Consider the following 21,587-nt stretch of genomic DNA (forward strand, 5'->3'; position numbering starts at 1 on the left):
AAATTTGGGATTCCAGAGGTTTTTAGTGTCATTTAAGAGAAAGGAAATTATGTTTGTTCATTATTCATCTTTTCATTCTTTTTATTGATTTTGTTATTGAAACATATTTATTTCCACATTTAAAGCTGAAATCTTTATGTCAGGTACACAGGCTTTAGCACGGGTGGTTAACTTGCTTATAAAATATGTGACATGTTTTAATTTTTTTTAATCAATCAATCAATCATGTGTGATGTCTCTGACGGGGATAAGACAGAAAGCAGGCTTTTATTTTATTAGGAAGCTGAGGTTGTCAACATTTCAAGCGAGAGAGGTTGCCCAACCCATGTTTCTATAGATTGTTGGGGGAAAAGTTAGAGTAGATAACTCCAGGGTTGGATTTGGGTGTGGCTCTGTGGAGGAGAGGAGAAGCGAAGGGGATCTCCCGTCCAAGTAGGACCCACTAGGGCATGGGGCTGTGGGTGGAACAAAGTGGGGGTGGGGGGCAGTTCCTTCTGCAATGAACAAAAAGTGAGGCAATGACAACTGACTTCTACTGGGTGCAGGTGGCGTTGCCCAGCCAAATTAGGAGGGAAATCTCAAGCATCCAGCAGCGAATAAGGAAACAGAAGTGAAGGAAAGCTCTGCAAGGAACCATAAGTCTCCTTTGCTTCCCAGGTGGCGCTAGTGGTAAAGAACCTGCCTGCCGAGACACAAGAGACTCAGGTTCGATCCATGGGATGGGAAGATCCTCTGGAGGAGGGCACGACAACCCACTCCAGCATGCTTGCCTGGAGAATCCTATGGACTGAGGAGCCTGGCGGGCTGCAGTCCATAGGATTACACAGAGTTGGACATAATGCTAAGTGACTCAGCAGGGTTCAGAGTCTCTGTAAGCCAGGAATGAGGAGTCAGATGGTGGGGATACAGACATGGGCGAGGCAGGGATGACAATCTGCAGAGTCTGAGGAACAGGCAGGAGATGAACAGTCAAGGTGCCCAGGACAGAGCCTGAGCCATAGCTGGCACTCGACAAATATCTATTGAGTGCATAGTCTTGGATACCAGGCAGATGGCCTTGATTTTTTTTTTCTTTATAAATTTGATATGTTAGATATTTTTTATGTGCTTAGAGATAAACTTGCTAAAGGCCTCCCCTTCCTTCCTTTGTTCATTATCTCATTTTACAGACGAGGAAACTAAGGCTGAGGGAGGCCAGTGGCTAAAGCAGGGTCACAGAGCAAACAAGTGCAAGAATCAGGGCTTGAACCCATTTCCTTGTGAGTCCAGCACCTAGGTCCTCTGTTTCTTGGGACTTTGTCCTGCAGAGAAAGAAGTTCAAAGCCCAGGCTGGATCACGGCTTCCGAGGGACCTAGGAACCATTGCTTTCATGGGCTCTGACCTCCATAAAAACATATTTAAAGTTGTAATGCATGACTGTGTTGATATAAAGAAAAATATAATCCAGATTGGAAGATATTCACTTTTTTTCCCTCTGACTTTAAAAACATTTTCTTGGGCCCCTAAAAGTGTCCTGGGCAGTAGTTAGGCCCATTGTGCCTGCCGGAAAAGTCAGAGAAGTAGACCCTGGGTGTGGTGTCTGTGGGCCCCCTTTCAGACTAATCCAAGTGGCTCTTTGAGATGTGGCCTTTGGAAGCCACCTGGTAGGGGGAGGGGGAGGGGGACGGATGGCGGGTATCCCATGGCATAAGCCAGACCCCCCCCAGGAAGTCATCACCCAAAGAATGACTCTCTTCCTGGAAACATTTTCAACTCTTCAGCTACGCAGTCAGAGAGGAGAAAGGCCCAATTGCCCCCCTGGGTCAGACCAGGCCAATTTTGTGCACAGAGAGAAACAGTAGGAAAATCCGGCCTGCCCCAGGTCCAGCCCCAGCCCTGCCCTTTCCCCAACTCCCAAGGAGCAGAGATACTTGTGCTGCCCTCTGCCCTCTGCCCCCACGCTGGGCTTCCTGGAGCTCCCTCCCTGGGAGGAGCTGGGGCCCCAGGGGTGACCTTTAGCATCTCTGATCTCTGTCTTCCCTCCTCCCCACCTCCTCCGCCCCCATCACCGGGGAACTGCTGGAAAAGGGCAGAGGGCACTGGCAGGTGGGAGGGTGGGGAGGATAGGGGGCCTGCCCCCAGTCCAGCCTCCCAGAACCCTGTCTGCCCCCAAAACTCCTTCTGGGATCTGGGATCACCCATCTCAGCCTCCTGCAGCCTCAGTATGTCTGATGTAGAAATCAAAATCACCCTTTCCCGGCTTCCTGAAATCTCCAGTACCAGCCAGCCCCAGGAATAATTTGCAACTTTTGCAAGTGCCAGACTCTGCGCTGAACACTACTCAATGCCTATAACAACTCCACAAAGTAGATAGCATTGTGGCCTCGGTAGGGAACAATAAATGCTAAGAGACTTGCTCAGGGTCACACAGCAGTCAGTGGCCAAATCAAGATTCAAATCTGCCTGGCTGGCTCCACCCTCTGCTTTCTCCAAGCGTCAGGCCCCTGTGCTCAGTCCACTCAATCGTGGCTGACTCTTTGCAACCCTATGGACAGTAGCCCCCCAGGCTCCTCTGGGGGATTCTCCATGCAAGAATACTGGAGTGGATTGCCATTTCCTCTTCCAGGGGCGCTTCCCAACCCAGGGATCGAACCAACATTGCCTGCATTGCAGACGAATTCTTTACCCACTGAACCACCTGGAAAGCCCACCAGGCCCCTGCAGCTTCTCAAAAAGAATTCTTCACTGGCTTCCCAGTTCTCAGTTCCCAAGCCTGACTCTGAAGCCTGTCCTAACCTAGCCTTTACCAAAGTCTTGTGACACCCACCCCCTACCACCACTCCCACAAGGCATCAGGCACCCTCCAGCCATCCAGAACTACTGATGATTCTTCAAAATTCCACATTGCTTCATCTTCCCATGCCCTCAGCCTGGAACATTCCTGATAGAGGAATTTCTCTAGTGGATTGAATATGGGGTTTTGACACTCTGACCTGGGTCTGAATCCTGTCTCCATGCCCCTGGGTCCAACTGTGTGAACTTGGACCAGCCGTTGCATCTGTCTGAACACTGATTTCCTCAGTCATAAAGCTGGGGCCACAACGCCTGCCTCGTACTTTTTTCATGAGAATTCAGAGAAAGGACAGGAGGAGAGACAGGCACAGGGTGGGAATTCAGTATGTATTCTCTCTGCTGGCCCCCACCATCACTACCTGCTCCCACCATCACTACCGATCCCCATCTGTTCCTCCTTCAAATCTCAACGCAAATGTCTCCTCCTCTGAGATGGCCTCCAGGAGTTTCTCAGGCAAGCAGACAGAGTGCTGTCCCCCGGGCTGCAAGTTCTGGGAGGGTTGGGGTCTCCTCTGGACCCTAGCCCAAAAAACAAGGCTGACTGTGTTGTTGGAAGGAGAGCAGGAGGGAAGTTGGAAAATGAAATGAGCAAGAGGCAAGTGACTGGAGATTGATCACGAGATTGAAGGTTAAAAGTGGGAGGTTAATAGTGGGAAATAAGTTAGGTCTTAGTTGTCTTAGTAATTAGATCCAGGCGGACTTCTCTGGTGGTCCAGTGGCTAAGACCCCCAATGCAAGAGACCCAAGTTCGATCCGTGGCCAGGGAACTAGGTCCCACATGCCACAATTAAAAATTCCTCATGCTGCGACGAAGATCAAAGATTCCATGTGCTGCAGCTAAGACCACTGTGCTGCAAATGAATAAATAATAAATAAAATAAACATATATATTTAACAAATAACTAGGTCCAAAGTGGCTGCGAACAGGAAGAGGGTGTCTGCTGGCTAAGGCAGAAGTGAGCAAAGTCGGAGCCCCACCCTTCTCCTCTCGCCCCCCTACCCCATTCCCAGCCCCACCATTCAGGGTCCTGTCACTCACACCCTCCTTGTCCTGGTCATCCCAGCCCCAATCCCACCTCATCACTCCCACTCTTTCCCATCCCCCCAAACCCCCTCCCCCCATTCCCACCCTCCTCCCGGTCTCCAATCCCATCCCAGAAAGCCACAGTAATAACAGCCTCCGAACCAGCCCGACAGGTTCCCGGGGACCCAGCCCTGCCCAGGAGACAGGTAAGGAGGTGGAGCTGAGAAACCCAGCTGCTGGCTGCCTGAAAACACCAATTATCTCTGCAGTCCCTTGACAGCCCCTTGTGGGGGTTGTGAGGAGGCAGGGGGCAGGGGAGGATGCCCTGGTCTCCGGGAGGCTGTAATTCCAGACCCCTGAAGTCCAGAACCACTCCCACCACGGATACAGCCTCCTCTGAGAGCTGACAGGTCTGAAGAATTCTGCCAAGCCAGACACACTGACTCATGTTTAATTATACAAGGAACCCATCATCTGGTTGAAACAAGTGAAGTTTCACAAAAGGAGACATGAACTTCGGGGCGGCGGAGGGGGGGGCGCAGAATTAGCAACTTTTTTTTTTTTATGAACATATTGTTCAAAGCTTTGATAGGAACTGTCCACGAGAATCTCTTTGGGAGCCAGGGTTTCTGAACTCAGCTTTCTCCACCTGGTCCTCTCAGGCCCACCCCTTGGGCCAGTGAGGCTGGAGAGCTGTGTGAAGTTCTTGTGTCATTTTATGTGAGGGTGTGAGGAAACATAGGTGTCTTCATGTGTGTGAGCAGATAAACATGAGTCAGGGGTGTGTGTGTGTGTATGTTAGTTGCTCAGTCGTGTCCGACTCTTTGCAGTCCCATAGACTGTAGCTCATTCGGCTCTTCTGTCCAGAGGATTCTCCAGGCAAGAGTATTGGAGTGGGTGGCCAGTCCCTTATCCAAGGTATCTTCCCAACTCAGTGACTGAACTCAGGTCTCCTACATTACAGGCAGGGTTCAAATCCCAGCTTCACCTCTTAGCTGAGTGATCCTTGGGAGAATTATTTTAACTCTCTAAATCTTGATTCCCTCTCTGTAAAATGGACTAAGTTACCTGCCTCCTGTGGGGAGTTGTGAGAATTGAAGGAATTCATAAATATAAGCACTTAGCCATGGCTGGTTGATTCTAGTGTCTGCTACCATCAGTATCAGTATTCATAGCATTACTATTACTATTCTGATTACAAAGCACCATACCTGGAGTCATAAGCCATACTCATTCAGAGCAGTACTAACTGTGTGTCATTGACTGTGCGTGTGAAACAACCAAAGAAAGGCCCTGTGTTTGAATAAGTGGATTTTCCCAGGGAGATGGTGGTTTGGTAGTAGTTTTAGTTATAACTCTATAGGTTGGACGTTTGACCCAGTTGCACTGGGCTAAAATCAAGGTGTCTGCAGAAGGCTCTGGGAGACAACTGGGAGGCTGCCTACACTCTTTGGTTCACAGCCCCTGCCTCCTCCTTCTAAGCCTGCAATATTGTGCCTCCTTAGCCGTTCTTCCCACCACATCTCCCCCTGCACGTGGAAGGGAAAATCTCTCCGCCTTTTGGCTTCCCAGGTGGTACAGTGGTAAAGAATAAACCTGCCAATACAGGTTGAGATCCCTGGGTTGAGAAGATCCCCTGGAGGAGGCAATGGCAACCCACTCCAGTATTCTTGCCTGGGAAATCCCATGGACAGAGGAGCCTGGCAGGCTACAGTCCATGGGGTCGCAAAGAGTCAGACACAGCTGAGCACCACCACCACGACATAACTGTTGCCCCATCCAAAGAATCCAGGGTAACCTCTGCATCCCAAGGTCACTAACTCTAATCATAAAGGCAAAGTCCTTTTTGTCACAGTAAGATAGCATGTTCACAGGTTCCCAGAATTAGGACAGGGACATCCTTGGGAGGCCATCATTCTGCCTCCGCAAATGAAAAAGACCCTCCTGGTTCTGAGTATGTGGGAGTAGAATCCATCAATAAGTGTCTCTCTTCAGCATCTGTCCTGGAGCTCGGGACACTGGAAGAGGCTGGAAGTAGCCGACTGGCAGTTGACAAGCAAGTCTCCAAGTTCAAGAGCACTCCAGCTTACATTTCTGGCCAGATTTGGGTAACTCCTCCCAGATCTGAAAGGGACAGAGAGGTGCAGATCAGACACTTCCACTGACCTGCTGTGTGTCTGTGGAGACATCACTTCCTTGTTGAGCCTCGAAGTTTCCTAAATTTATGGATGACACTCATTCTGAGGACCGCACTCGAAGACCCTGAAGTTCTTATGACACTGTTGGATATCCACTAAGGGCTCAACTGGTGTTTCAGTACACCCATTCCACATCCTTGAGACAGGAAGATCAGGTTCACATTTACAATAGTGTTTAGAGTGTGTGGCAGGGTGTGGATGTGTGTGTGTACGAGAGCAAGTGTGTGAATATATGGGCATGAAGGTGGGAATCAGTGGGTAAGAGAGTGCCTCCCTGCACAAAAGTCTAAGCCCTGGGCTCTTTCCCACAGGCCAGACACCTCTCACCCAAGTTCCTCTGAAGGCCAAAGCCATTGCATCCACAGACCCCACAGTTCTGGGAGCCTGACCACAATGAGCTTTCCCAAGCAAGACATTTCTTTGAAGTCTCCTTTTTGACACATTCTGTTCCAAAGACTGTCGTCGGCTGCTTTATTATACAGAGCAGTGTTTCAGGCTGCAAATCTTTGGAACACCGTGCAACTGTTTAAAAGTGTGGGGTCAGACTCTGCACAGACAAGATGTCCAAAACATGTTGTTAAGCACGAGAAAAAAGTTTCATAACACTGGGCATAGGTTGGACCCATTTTTTGTTTGAAAACCAAGTGTCCCTCTTGCCAAGTTTCAGAAACACAATTGCTTTCAAGGCACAAGATGGGAAGTGGGGGAGGGAAGACTCTAGGGAGAAGTCAGGCTTATGTCATCCTCCTCATAAAAAGATTCAAATTCCAGCTTGCGAAGTGGGCAGTCAGACTTTGGCCTCTGGGGCCTTTGAGTGGAAGAGGGGGGGCGGGGAGGGTGTGCTCAGTTCAGTCATGGCCGACTCTTTGTGACCCCATGCACTGTAGTCCACCAGGCTCCTCTATCCATGAGGTTTTCCAGGCAAAAATACTAGAAGAGGCTGCCATTTCCTTCTCCAGAGGATCATCCCAACCCAGGGATCGAACCCATGTTTCTTGCATCTCCTGCCTTGACAGGCAGATTTTTATCACTGCACCACTTGGGAAGTGACGTGATGGGGGGTAGGGTACACAAATTCACGATGGTTTTGTAGTGAGACAGAAAATTTTCTTTCCTTTTTTTTTCTTTTTTTCCTGTTTACATTGTGCCTTCTTTCAATTTTAAAAAAGCAAGTTTTTAATATGTATCCCAAAAGTCTTAATATAGTTTTAAGCTTAAAAATTAAGATTTCCCTAATTGTAAAACACAGAGCCCAAAAAGTCAATATGTAATCAAATATGTGTGTAAAAAAGGCACCCCCAGGGGGACTTCCCTGGTGGTCCAGTGGTTAAGACATCACCTTCCAAAGCAGAGGGGGGGGGGGTTTGATCCCTGGTTGGGGAGCTAAGATGTCACGTGCCTAGAAGCCAAAAAAGCAACACATAAAGCAAGAGAGGAAAGCAGTATTGTGACAGATTCCGCAAAGGCTTTAAAAAATGGCCCACATCAAAAACCAGTCTTAAAAAATGGCACCCCAGCAAAATCAGCAATGTCTGATACATAGATTCTAGTGCTGCTGGGTACGTGTGATCACGACACTGATCAAGGTCAGCCTGGAATCCACGCTGCCCCAGCCCCAGGGGTGAGTGAGCAGACCTGCTTGGATGGGCTTCCGAGACGGTCAGCAGGGCCTCAGCCGAGACACAGACTGTCCTGTGAGTGTGTGGAACTCTCACACACACACATTCATGCAGAGTTCTGCAGACCAATCTCTCATGGGGTGCACTTTTCGTTCTCCGTGGGCACCGGTCTGAGAGATGACAGGTCTGACTTCCACGGCGGACTCTGCCCCTTGCCCGCTGAGTGGCCTTGGAAGTGCCATTTTTACTCTTTGACCTTTGATGTCTCCACCTGCCAAACAGAATAAAAGATGATACGTGCAGAGTGCCTGAAACGTGGTAGGTGTTTAATAAACCGGGTTTCTAAGGAAGAGAGGCTTACAGTCTGTCCCTCATCCCTGGGCTCCCGCCAGGTAGGAGTACGTCATCAGAGGTGGGCTCGCCGCCTGGAGAGAGCAGAGTCCACTGACCTGATAAGGCCGGCCTCACTCTGCCCCACACAGAGCGGCCTCTGTCCTCTGACCGCCTGTAACTGACTAGTTCCAGGACACGTGCTACATGACCCCATGGCCCCAAGGCTCAGGAGGTCCTGCCTGCCTGCCTTGTGGAGGCTGGAGAGAAGCAAGATGTTCCCATTTTGCAGATGGGGAAAATAAGGCTCAGAGCGGCTATGTAACTTGTATCTACACCATATCTGCTTTCTGTTCTTTCATTTGATGTTTAAATGAGATGCTCGTGAGAACCAGGCACTGCACGAGTCTCAGGGCAGGAGGAGGCAGCAGTAAACGAGACTGTCCGTGTTGCCACGGAATCAGGCTCAGCTACACGGGCGAGTGACCTGTGTAACCACACAAGTGCTGTGCTTGCCTGCCACTCATTCACGTTCGACTCCTGTGGACTGTAGCCCACCAGGCTCCTCTGTCCATGAGATTCTCCAGGCAAGAATACTGGAGTGGGTTGCTATACCCTCTTCCAGGGAATCTTCCCAACCCAGAAATTGAACCTGCGTCTTTTAAGTCTCCTGCACTGGCAGGACCCCACAGCTAAAAAAGGCCATGGTTGCTTTAATGCTCTATTGCCATCTTAAACTTCTCAAAATTTTTAAACAAGAGGCACTTTATCTTCATTTTTCACTGGACACTGAAAATTATAAAACTGATGGAATTAAGAGGGTCATGAACATGGAGCTGGTGATGGACAGGGAGGCCTGGCATGCTGCGATTCATGGGGTCGCAAAGAGTCAGACACGACTGAGCCACTGAACTGAACTGAACTGAACTGATGAACCCAAAAAAAACAGTTCCCAGTAGATGGATGTCTGGAGAAGGGAATCTGGGCAAACCTTGGAGAGGCAGAGGCCAGTGATAATGGTAGGAGTGCCTGATCCAGTCGAGAGTTTTAGTGCTGCCTTCCTAAGGGACTAATGCTGAGACTGAAGAATGAGTAGAAACTGACCTGGTGAAAAGGTGGAAAAGCAAGATGAAAATGCAGCTTAACTGGAGATAGTGATCCTGACTGCAGGAACGACTGTTACAATGAATTTATCCATTCATTTAGTCAGTATATTTCAAAAACCTACTCTGTAGTAAACACTGTATGGACCAATATATTCCTATGACCCATGTGTCCTCACTAGGAGATGGATGGTAAAACAACTTATTACACAGGCAAGTATTTCATCCATCCCGAGGTCCCAAGGGTAGTGGGTGGACCTTGGGAGGAGTTAGCCCATAGCAGGAAGAGGTCAGGAGAGAAATAAAAAGCTTAATTAAAGGGAAACAGCCTTCAGAGAGAGGGAGGCAGCGAGGGAGGAAACCTAGCCTTACTGACTAGCAACTGTGGGCCTGGTACTTCCATCACACATGTCAGTCCACGTTCAGAGCCCTTGAAGGCAAGTGCCCCACGCTACAGTAGGAACTAAGTCTCAGACAGGCTAAGTCACCACCCAAGTTCACACATGAAGTTAGGGCCAAGATATAGACTCCCAGAGCAAATTCTGTTACCTCTACTCATCTCTCCCTGATCAAAAATCTATCCTGGTTCATCCAGCGTTTGTGTCCTACTTCCTATATCTCACTGATTTGTAGTAGCTGGGTTCACTCTATTAGATTCAGCTTTATGACGCCATCCTAAACATCTAAGGCTTTCTCTATAGGCCTGCTCCATCCTTCCCTCTCTGCAGAGAGCCTTTCTCTGGTTTCTTAGGCACAAGGACAAGCTGAAGCTCCCCCAACTCTCCATCCTCCCCTTTCCAGCTCCCACCACACTCTAACTAGCACCCCAGAATCCAAACTCTAATTTCCTGGGAACCTGATGCTTCCTGGCCCAGCTCAGGTTCGAGTGTCCACTCTTAGTTCCAGCTGCTGTGTACCCGGGCTCCCTGGCACAGCAGTGATACAGCAGCAGGATTCCATCACTGCAGGGTGATCCCCTAACTCTTCATCTTGGGATTCTAGCTCCTTAGGGCCTGTGTGCAGACCTCAGTTCAAACCCTAGCTCAGCCACTTGGCAGGAGGACTTGGGCAGGTTCCCCGGTCTCTTCAGGAGCCGCCACGGGAGCACAGACTCAAAACCACTCAGAGTGACTGTAGGATGACCTGGGAATCAGAGAGGTTGGGGTGCAGAAGTGCTGAGTACTGAGTGAATGAAGGGATTCATGGCTGAAAATCAGCAGGCATTCATTCATTTATCCACGCGTCGCTCCCAAGAGCTGGATGGTGGCCCCTCTACCTGCTCTTGATCCTCAGTTCCCAGGGACACCAGGAAGGGCACAGCAAGCAGCCTCTGACCTCTGGCTCTGCAACCTGTGTCCACTCAGTAGAGATGGTGAGCTCACATGCGCGTGTACACACACACACACACACAGACAGCACATGTGCAGACCCTGCAGAGGGGATGGGCCTCAACAGATCCTTGGCTCGGACCCCACCCATTCTTGTCCTCTACCCCCAGGGGGACCCACACTGGCCCTGCTTCCAGAAATCCCTGTTGGGGTAGGTCTGAGCTCCTTTGTCCTCTTCAAGTTTCTGGCCCTCTCCTGTTCCCTGAAACACCCCCCTCCCCAAGACTGGGAGGGGCTGGAGGGAAAGGCTCGAGAGAGGGCCCACGTGTGCTGGTGAGAACCTGCCCGGGGCAGGTCGCTCCACTTACGCTTCGTGTGCATTTTCTCATTCACTCCTCATCTCTCCTCTCCTGCCCCGCCAGATTAATATGATTATAGCCATGTTGCAAATGAGGGGCGTGAGGCTCAGAAAGATTACCTGGCCTCCCTGGGGCCACCCAGGTGGGGAAGCCAGAGTTTTCAGGCCAGAACTGGCAGTTTGCAGAAAGCGTAGGGTCTTGCCAGCGTGGCAGGCTGAGGATCCCAGCCCCATTCCAAAGAAGAAAGAAGCCCCTGGCTGGGTTGAAGGAAGAAGGCTAGCCCCTGCTCCCTGGAGAGCTTTCCAAGGAGGCAAGTGTGGACAAAGTCAGCTGTTCGGGGCCCCAGGAGGCTGGGCTAGCCAGGCTCTTGCACCCCTCCTGGCTGGGGAGAAGCAAGGCGTCATTATTAGGAGGCCGACTAGGGTGTGGAGAGGGAGCTCCTCCTCCACCACCCAGAGTGCCTGGCGAGGCACAGGCTGGAGCTGACAACATGCTGTGGATAGAGGGACCAAGGAAGGGGGCCAGGGAGTAAGGCTCGAGCTCCGGCCCATGTGGATGATGCCTGGAGATTCCATCAGGCCTTTTCTATAATGTGAGAGTGGGCCAATTGCCTTAAGGGCTCCCCTCACCAACAGACTTTCCTCTAGAAGACTAAGTGGGTACCAACAATGGCGGACAAGGTAATGATGGCCTCAGTGAAGATGGAGATAAAGACGGTGATGGTCACCTCCGTGATCACGAGACCGACACCAGTAGCAGCTAACACACCAAGCACCATGGATCCACCAGGCTCTGACTATTCTAAGCGCCTTATGACACAGCAAGCCTGTGAGACAGGCACAATATTATCACCCTCCTTTTACAGAGGAGGGAACTAAGACAGGGAGCAGTTAAGTAACCTGTCCAAAACCACACAGGGAGGACGTGTTAGAACTGGCGTTTCGGTTTCGGAGTCTACACTCCGGCCTTCAGTATTACCCACATTGTATGTAAATATAATACAATGAAAATAGCGATCACTCTTTACTGAGCAGCTACGATGCATGAAGGATTATGTTAAGCACTCTACATGCACACCCGACTAAATTCTCATGAGACCTTTAACTCCTCAGCGTTATTGTAGTTCCCTTCAGATGATACAAAATCTGAAAGCTAGCAGGGGAAGTAACCTCTCTGATATCAGAGGGCCAGCAAGGGCAGAGGTGACCATCAAACGCAGGCAGCCTGACTCTGAGTCCCCCCTCTCATCGCAAAGGCACACTGTTTGTCTGTGGTTTTGTACACACGTGCACATACACCCTTCCAGGGCGTGCCCACACAGGCATGTGTACTGGGACACGCTCACCCGACACAGATTTGCATAAAGCCTGGCCATCGAAAGCTGGCTGCCTTGTCACCCGGTGAGGGACCCAAACCCTCAGCCCAAAGGCTCAAGATGTTCGCTTCAAAAAGCTGTTCCCAAGGCAGGAGGCAAGCGCGCATTGCCATCATGCCAGAAAAATGCTGGCGAGTCCTATGAGTCCCAGCTCCCTGGGTTTGGAGCATCTGGAAGAAGCTGGTGGGGGTGAGACTGTTGGCACTTAGGCCTGAAACTCCAGCTTCTTTCCCACAATAAGTTCACAGCTGTAAATCCCACTTCTCTGGAGCTCCTGCTGGGGTTTGTGTACTCCCTTCTAGGGCCTTCTCTGCCAATCAATTTCCTTGCAAATTGAGCCTGATCCTAGCCAGGGGATGGGACCGGTTAGACCTGCTTGACAGTCTCCCAGTTGCAATGTGGGAGTCTGGACTTGTTGCTGAACCTAACCCTTCTAGGTGACTTCTAGGAGCATTTCCTGAGCTCCTGTCTCAGGCCGGGCCCTTTCAGAAAGACACTGCTGGGGAGAGATGACTCAGATCCAGCCCTCTCTCCAGGACTTATATTGTGCAGAGAGATCCCTTCCCCTCCCACCGGCCCAACCACACTCCCCAGAAACCACAGTAGGCACCATTCACTGCCCCCACCACCCACCAGACATCACTGATAGATCCTCCTGAGTGGAAAGAAGTGGGCAAGATGCTCCCCATTTTGCCAGGAGGCCACTGAGGCTCAGAGGGGTGGAATGACTTACCTAAGTCCCCACAGCCAGCAAGAGGAGGTCTACCTGACTCTACAAGCTGAATTCCTTCTAGGTCCCCACTCCAGCTTCAGTAAAATGTCAGAAAAAATCCCAGCACTGTCTCTGACTAACTGTGCATCTTCGAACAAGTTGCTTAACCTCTGTATGGCTCAGGAGCAATTGAAAAAGGAGGTGATCTACAGAGGGGCGGGCTGTGGGTGAGAACTTCATAGGGAATCACACACCTCCAAGGTGTGGAGGCTGGAGAACCCAGGGTGGGTTCTGGGGTCGGTCTGGCCTAGCACAGGATACTAAGCAAAGGGTGGAGTAGCAAGCGCTCCCAGTGCTGGGCCCTGAAGGCCAAGCTAAAGAATTTCGAATTTGCCCACCCATGGCAAAAGGGAGCCATCGATGGTTTCTGAGTGGGTCTACTTGCCAATATCTCAAAAAAATTCATTTAAAAGCAGTGACATATACACACCACTGTATATAAAATAGATAACTAATAAGGACCTACTGTATAGCACAGGGAACTCAAAACTCCGTAATGACCTATATGGGAATAGAATCGAAAAAACAACAGGTATACGTATATGTATAACAGGACTTCCCTGGTAGCTTAGCTGGTAAAGAATCTGCCTGCAATGCAGGAGACTCCCATTCGATTCCTGGGTCAGGAAGTTCCCCTGGAGAAGGGGTAGGCTACCCACTCCAGTCTTCTTGAGCTTCCCCAGCGGCTCAGATGGTAAAAAAGAAACCACCCACAATGCTAGAGACCTGGGTTCGATCCCTGGGTCAAGAAGATCCCCTGGTGAAGGAAATAGCAGCCCACTCCTGTATTCTTACTCAGAGAATCCCATGGACAGAGGAGCCTGGTGGGCTACAGTCCATGGGGTCAGACACAACTTAGCAACTAAACCATCACCACCACTCACTCACCACAACTAGAGAAAACCCACAAGCAGCAACAAAGACCTTGCATGGTCAAATAAATAAATGATTCAATTTTTAAATAAATAAATGCAATTTTCCTCATCACTCATGGGGAAAAATATTTTTGTGACTGGGGATGGCTGACGAATGTTAACTAGACTTAACATTGATGGTTTCACAATATACACAAATGCCAAATCATCATGCTGTACACCTGAAACTAATACAAAGTTAGATGTCAATTATATCTCAAAAAAAAGTTTTTTAAAGCAATGTCCCCAGTGGAGCAACAAAGGGCTCAAGAGAGGAGGCAGGTGGTCTGGGGTCAGGGACACTCTCAAGAGTCAAGCCTCCACTGGATAAAATCCCAAAAGCACTTCTCCATCAGTCCCCAGTTCTACCTCACTTATCATCCAAACCCCAATCTCAGAAGAGGAGAAGAGCTGAGAACAAAGGCTCTGGATTTAGACTGCCAGGCTTTGAATCCCAGCATGGCTGCTTCTTCACTGTGCATCCCTGAGCAAGTTGATTAACTTCTCTGTGATTCCATTTCCTCACCCAGAAAATGGAGACATACTCTTCCCCTGTTTCATAAGGTTGCTGTGAAGTTTGCATGAGTGAATGGTTGTAAAATACTTAACAGTGCCAGGAGCATGGATAGTGTCTGTCAAATAAGGATCTTCAAGGCCACAGCCCCTGATCCATCAAAGATCAAAGCAGGGTGACTCTGACCGGATGTGTTCTTGGTTGATCCCATTCTGGGTCCTAATAATCACCAGTCCCTTCACTACCTGCAAGCCATCCTTCATATGCCCTGGAAGAGTCCCAAGAACCAACTCTAGACCCACAGCTTCAAAGGAATGAATCTATCACCTATGAACAATTTCACAAGTTTCAACCTCATGCTTCTGTTTTTTGAAAGCAGGACTCCTGGTCTTCTGGTCCCTCTTCTCTGTCATGTAAACAGAGAGAGGAAGGTGGGCCACCCCAGAGAACACAAGAGAGTCATTCTTTTTAGAGATCTCAAGCAAAAGAAAGGTCTTCAAGATACATCATGCCTATAATCCAGTCGATGGATAACTTTTCCTACTATGTAAAAATATAAAACCCAGAGAAAGGTTACTGTCTGTTGACCTTGAAGGAGACAAAAGCTGGATGGGCCAACAGGCAGGTAAATATGGGTTCCTTTTAGAGGTCATCTGAACGCCAGGACAGACCCTTCCCAGGGGACTTTCCACTTCACTTCTGACCTCTGACCTTCCCCAAATTGCCTCAGAATCTGGGCTCAGCATCTTGTACTGCCAAAGCCACAGTCAAGATGGAACTGAAATCCAGAAACTTACTCTCTTCTGGAACAAGGACAAACCAATGACTTGTTGATGTTGCGAATAAGACAGTGACATGATCAGAGGTGAGTTTTTGAAAAAGGGCTCTAGTAGTCTTGGAGGAGTAGGGTGGGAGCTGAAAGGGGAATTTATTTGAAGACTCTAGGAATTGACCAGAAAAGAAGCAAGGACATTCCAGGCTACAGTGTGGTATGGAAGAAGCCAGAAGGATGCCTCTGAGAGGACATATAAATGCAGATTTGCCCCCCAAGGAATCAGCTTATTTCTCAAGAACTGAACCAACAAGGACTTGATGGAGTTCCGTTGGCTGCATGGTATTAATGGGCACCCTGAGACACTTTCTGTCCCAGCTCTGCTTGGAAACAAGAGGCCCCTGACTCTGTTTACCCAGCTGTGAGATGGGCTGAATGGCTGTTCCCTTCCAGTGTGAGGCAGAGAGCCAAACATCCTGTGAAGAATGCAAAGTGGTAGGGAGCAGGGGAGGGAGGGTGGAGAGGCTGCTCACAGATGCTTGTAGATTTCCCAGCCCAGAAGAAATGTCCTCCAGTAACCGCAGCAGCCTCATCTCTGGCTGCTTTTAGAGAGCTTCTTCCTGCATCAATGAAACAGAAAGCAGGGGCTTGGGGAAGGTTGGTTTTGACTGGAGGACACTGCATGCAATCCTTTCTGGATGTTTACCAAGTATGTTTACCAAGCAGCCTGCTCTCCAAAACCTAGCAATCGCTTAAAACAAGAGAGCTGTTGATTTGTGGCGTGTTTTCTTTTCTTTCCTTTTTTTTTTTAAGTCATCACAAATGTTGGATTTAGAGACATTATTTCTTTTTAAAAATAACTTGTCAAGGAGACAAAGTATTTAGGAGGCTTTCTTCTCAGCTCAGAAAGCAATGAGGGGGAAGAGCCTGTTTTTTTTGTTTTGTTTTGTTTTGTTTTGTTTCTGCATGAGATTAGAGTGAGGGACAGGATAAACTGGGGGAGGAAGGGCAATCAGAAAGCGGTGGGAGACTAGCTACCTCGCTGCCCTCACCACTGAACAAGAGCCTTCTCTGATCCCCCACCCCACCTTTTTCTCTTCAAAGACCCACCAAGCACCTAGGGGGAAGCAAGGAGATTAAGCTCTGCTCTGGCTCCCTCCCAAACTCCTCCTTCTCCTCTGCTATCCCACCCTGGGGCTCCCCCATCTGCCTCTCCCATCAGAGGTCAGACTTTCTCCTGACAAACACCAAAACGTGTCCCAAAGGGCACCAATGACACACACAAGAATTTGGAGCATGATATACAAACAACCTTTAAAAAACATTTTCAGTAGTGTGTGTTTTAAGGAGTATCAAAAAACTAAATATAAGATAGATATTTGATAGACAGAATTGATAGATGGATAGATACATATATTGGATGAATAGATAGATGCTTAATGAATGAATGGATAAATAGATTAGATGGATAGATAGATAGATTAGGTAGGTGAATAGATAATTGATGAATGACAAATAATAAACAGAATAAATGGAAAGATAGATAATTGATAGATGATTGGCAGATTAATAGATACACAGACTGGATGGATTTATAGATACTGATAAATGAATAGATATATAGATTGGATGGATGAATAAATAGACAGATTTGTTGTTGTTCAGTTGCTAAGTCATGTCTGACGCCTTGAGACCCCATGGACTACAGCATATCAGGCTTCCTTGTCCTTCACCATCTCCCAGAGTTTGCTCAAACTCATGTCCATTGACCTGGTGATGCCATCCAACTATCAGATGCATGCCAAGTTACTTCAGTTGCGTCTGATATGGACTATAGCCCATCAGGCTCCCCTGTCAACGGGCTTTTTCAGGCAAGAATACTAGAGTGGGTTGCCATGCCCTCCTCCAGAGGAAGGATCGCTCCAACCCAGGGATCGAACCCGTGTCTCTAACATCTCCTGGATTGGCGGGTGGGTTCTTTACCACTAGTGTCACCTGGGATGCCCCAGATATAGATAAATAATTGACAGATAGGTGTAGATAGATGACTGATAGATGAAAGGATACATAAATTGATTAAATGGAAAGATAGATAATAGATAGGTAGGTAAGTAGATAGATAGAGATAATATATAGTCACTAGTGAAGTCGCTCAGTGTCTGATTCTTTGCTACCCCATGGACTGTAGCTTACCAAGCTCCTCTGTCCATGGGATTTTCCAGGCAATAGTACTGGAGTAGATTGCCATCTCCTTCTCCAGGGGATCTTCCTGACCCAGGGATCGAACCCGGGTCTCCTGCATTGTAGACAGACACTTAACTGTCTGAGCCACCAGGGAAGTCCAAAGATGATATATAGAAAGAGATAAATATACATGGGACCTCAAACTTTTTCCCAGCTGGTACCCCCTTTCCTCTTTAAACACATTTTACTCAACACACATCCATTCAACCCATTGTTGGGTAATTGAGGTGCTACAGTGCCAGGCACACTCATGGTGCTAAGGAACATCAGTGAACAAAACAGCCATCAGGCAGTAACCTCAAGGAGCTTATTTGCTGGCAGGAAGATGCAGAAAATAAGCAACAAATAAAGAGGTAATCCAGAGCCCTAAGATGATTCGTGCTATAGAGAGAAAGAAAAAAAAAAAAAAGAAAAGAAATGGTAAAGCAGAATAAGGCAGGTCAGGAATTTTCAGGGAGGCAGTAGAAAGCAAGTTATTAGGTCAAGTAGAGAGGTTAGGATAGGCCTGATCAAGGAGGTGAAATTGGAGCAAGGACTTGAAGAAGAGGGAGTTTGCCACAGTTTTGTCTGGGGGGAAAGAGTGTTTCAGGCAGAGGAAACAGCTCAAGCCAAAGCCCTAAGCTAGTAGGGTAACTAGCAGGTTTCAGAAACATCAGACAGTCGGTGTGGCAGGACAGTGAGCAAGGTGAGAAAATAGAAGAGAAAATCAGCAGGGAGACAGAGATCCTGATCACTTATTTTAAAATTAAGACTAAAAGAGATTTAGATCTGGAATGTTCTTCCCATATCCATTTGACTTGGATAACTCCTATTCATGCTTCAGATCTTCACTCAAATATCACTTCCTCCAGGAAGCCCTTCCTGACCACGCTTTGCCAGTCTGTGTCAGCTTCTTTGTTATACACAGGCTTTCAGAGGGCTTGGTTTTGTTCCTCCATAGCAGTTATCTCTTTTTAAAATTATACCCTGGATAGTTAAGCATCTAACTGCATCTGTCTCTCTCCTTATTGTCCTTTAGTTGCTAAGTCATGTCTGACTCTTTTGTGACTCCATGAACTGTAGCACACCAGATGACTCTGTCCATGGAATTTCCTAGGCAAGAATACCGGAGAGGGTTGCCATTTCTTCCTCCTGTGGATCTTCCCCACCCAGGGATCTCCTGTATTGGCAAGCAGATTCTTTACCACTGAGGCACCTGGGAAGCCCTCTCTCTCTCCTACTAGACAGTAAACCCCCTAAAGACTTGTTTGCAGGGATTATTTCTGGCCTTGCCCATTGTTGTATGGTCTGGCAGAGGGAAGACACAGTGCTTAGTACAGTGCCTGGCATAGAGAAGACACAGAACAAATATTTGCTCAATAGTTGAATGAAAGCTTTGAGGTGGCAGGATTCAGTTCAGGTGGCAGGACTGAAGGCAGAATATTCACTGAACACAGGGTTAAGGCAGTATAGCTCAGTGCCATTCAGCAGGCTCCTAGGGCCCCAAATTTAGCCAATCCCAGAAGCTGAAGTCCCTGCTGGAGTGAACCTGGGTCAGCCCAGGACCTCCAGCCCTCTTTAGCACCCATCAGCTCTCCAAGGCCCTCCAGGATCACTTCTCTCTTCAATAGAGAATCTTAGGCTCAGATGTTCAAACAGCTTCCCTGCACTTGCAGAAGCAGCAGTGCTCAAATGCTTCTTTTCGCTGCTCACAGAAGAATCCTCGGAGTGTTGGGACCGACCTTGGCACATCGGCTGGGATGCCTGGGGAGGCGGGGAGAGGCCCGTGTGCTCCAGCACGTATATGACCGCCCTCATGGAGCAGGTCCAGGAGCACACAGCCCTGGATCTGACAGGTACCACGCAGCAGCTGCTTGATTTACAGCGGCTTGGAGGGAGAGGTTTCGTCTCCTGCTTTGAGAGCTTGAGTGCTTCGTATAAATATTTATGGGAGTCTGGGCCTCCATTAACCCCACCAGAGCCACATTTCACTTGTGACGTGGTGCTCGTGTGTGAATGCATGTGAAGGCCACTACTCAGTCCCCAACGTGTGCGTTTGTGGATGTGACCCATGCATATTTTGGGAGTGTATATACATGTGCAATCAGCTGTGTTTCAGTGCAAGTGTAAATCCATACAGGCGTGTGCATAATGGTGCACATTCCATGCACACTGCATAAGTGGCTGTGTATGGGCATTTGGACAGGCATACACATGGGCATGGATACATACCTGTGGGTCTGTGTGCAATGTATCTGCGTGTGCATACATGCAAGTGAATGTGTAGCAAATAATGCATTTAAATGTGTGTGCACCTATGTGCCTGCCTCTGTGTATGTAAGTGTGAATTACACACACGTTTCTGTAGGTGCCTGCGTGAGATGACACACACCTCGGTGAGGGTCCAAAGCTCCCGTATCATACTGGAAACAGCTTTGGTTCATCTATGAGTAATTCCATCAAAATTGCCTCACCTAGAGGCTGCTTCCTCTAGAAACACTTGCCCTGATCGTTAGGAAACAATTTTTGGAAAGTTCCATTGAGAATGGATAAAAGGTGAGAGGACTCTGACTAATGACAAAAGCACCAGTGTCCCAAGCCTAACAATGCCCAGGTGGGCCCCCCCGCAACACACACACACACCAAACACACAAGCACCATAACTTGCTGGCTCCTCCATGAAAGACGGAAATGGTCATCAGACCTGCAGTGTCCCTCCCACCCTCTTATGGCTTTAGTCCTGCTGCATTTCCCAGGCCTCATTCCCCATCCCCCGTGCCTGGCCGGGGAGCCCTGTGGCTGGAGAGCATTACGTATACCCCCAAGAAAGTGACTGCCCTCTAAAAAGAAAATTAGAAAGGAAACTGTCCCCCACAAAGGCCATTTCCCACCAGTCCATACTTTTCCCTAAGCTCTACCCCGCTCCCCAGTGTTTCAGATAAGGCATAGTGGACTTAAGGAGTTTGGTGGCAAAAAGACGAATTTTGGCATCAGATAGGTGGGAATTCAAGTCCTAGATCCTGCACTGGGTGACCCTGGGCAAGAGATAACTGCTCTGAGCCTGTTTATCCATCCCTGACTGGTGTGGATATTAGCAGTCCACATTCAGAGAGTCAAGTGAAATGCCGTGATGGGATGTACCTCGTGAACTGGTCAGGCCTTACATGTGCTACAATCGGCTTGCCCCTGGTCCCTGGAAAAGGACTAGTGTGCCAGGCTCAGATTCCCAGGACACAAAGGAAGGCAGATGCCAAGTCCTGCATCAGGAAGCCCTTTGCTGTCCTTGGACCAGACCAGGTCCATGCCCTCTCAGAAGAACAGAGATGCATGTAAGCCCGGCAGGGTCAGAGCAGTGGAAGTGACAGGTCAGAAGAAACTAGAGGACTTGTGAGTAACCTCAGGACAACCTCAGTTCCTGATTCCTGGTGGAGTCACAGGCCAGGCTCATGTCCACCTACCCTCACCAGCTCCAAAATGGACACCGTCTAGCTTCCCACCCTTGTCTAATTACTGTAGGAAATGCAAGCCCCGATAAAGGGCCCCGAGCTCCAAAAAACGAAAATACAACAATATAAATACTGAGTTTGTGGACTTCAGTTCTCTCTTCTCGAGGCAACTGGCTTCTTCCAGAAAGTTGCAGACCTCCTCCCCCTGCCCCTGTGGTGGCCCCTCCAGTCTAAAGGATATCATCCTTTTTTTTTTTTTTTTTTGATACCAACAAAAAGGAATGTGTAATGAGTGGCTGCTATTTCACATGAAAGTAACTTCACAAAGAATGCAGAGAGGCAGCTAAAACTGAGCCTGCTTCAGAACAAATCCTTATTAATAATGTAGCTGCTTTTCCAAATTGGAGTAGCAACTTTTCTCGTGTATTTAATTCCCTCCAAGTGAGAACAGTTAGCTCTGATTTTCTTATCTAAGTGCATCTTTTAAGATAATACATGGAAGACAAGGGAAAAGGGTACAAGATATTAAGAACACATGTAAGGCACAGAAATGCACATAGCACATGGTGAAGGCGTGCAGGGCAGAGAGAATGGGGGCTCTCCAGGGTCTGGGCACCTTGCTCCCAGGGGCAGGAAGTGGAGAAAGGATGAAATCCCAGCAGCAGTAGCATCTGCCTTCCCCAACAGGAGGCTAGTCCTGTGAGTCTGTAAGTACCAGCTGCTTTTGAGAACGGGGTACACCCTGAACGCAGGACTCTCCCTTCACTGTAAGCTGGC

The sequence above is a fragment of the Ovis canadensis genome, chromosome 13, assembly GCF_042477335.2.
Source record: "Ovis canadensis isolate MfBH-ARS-UI-01 breed Bighorn chromosome 13, ARS-UI_OviCan_v2, whole genome shotgun sequence".
In the NCBI taxonomy this organism is placed as follows: Eukaryota; Metazoa; Chordata; class Mammalia; order Artiodactyla; family Bovidae; genus Ovis; species Ovis canadensis.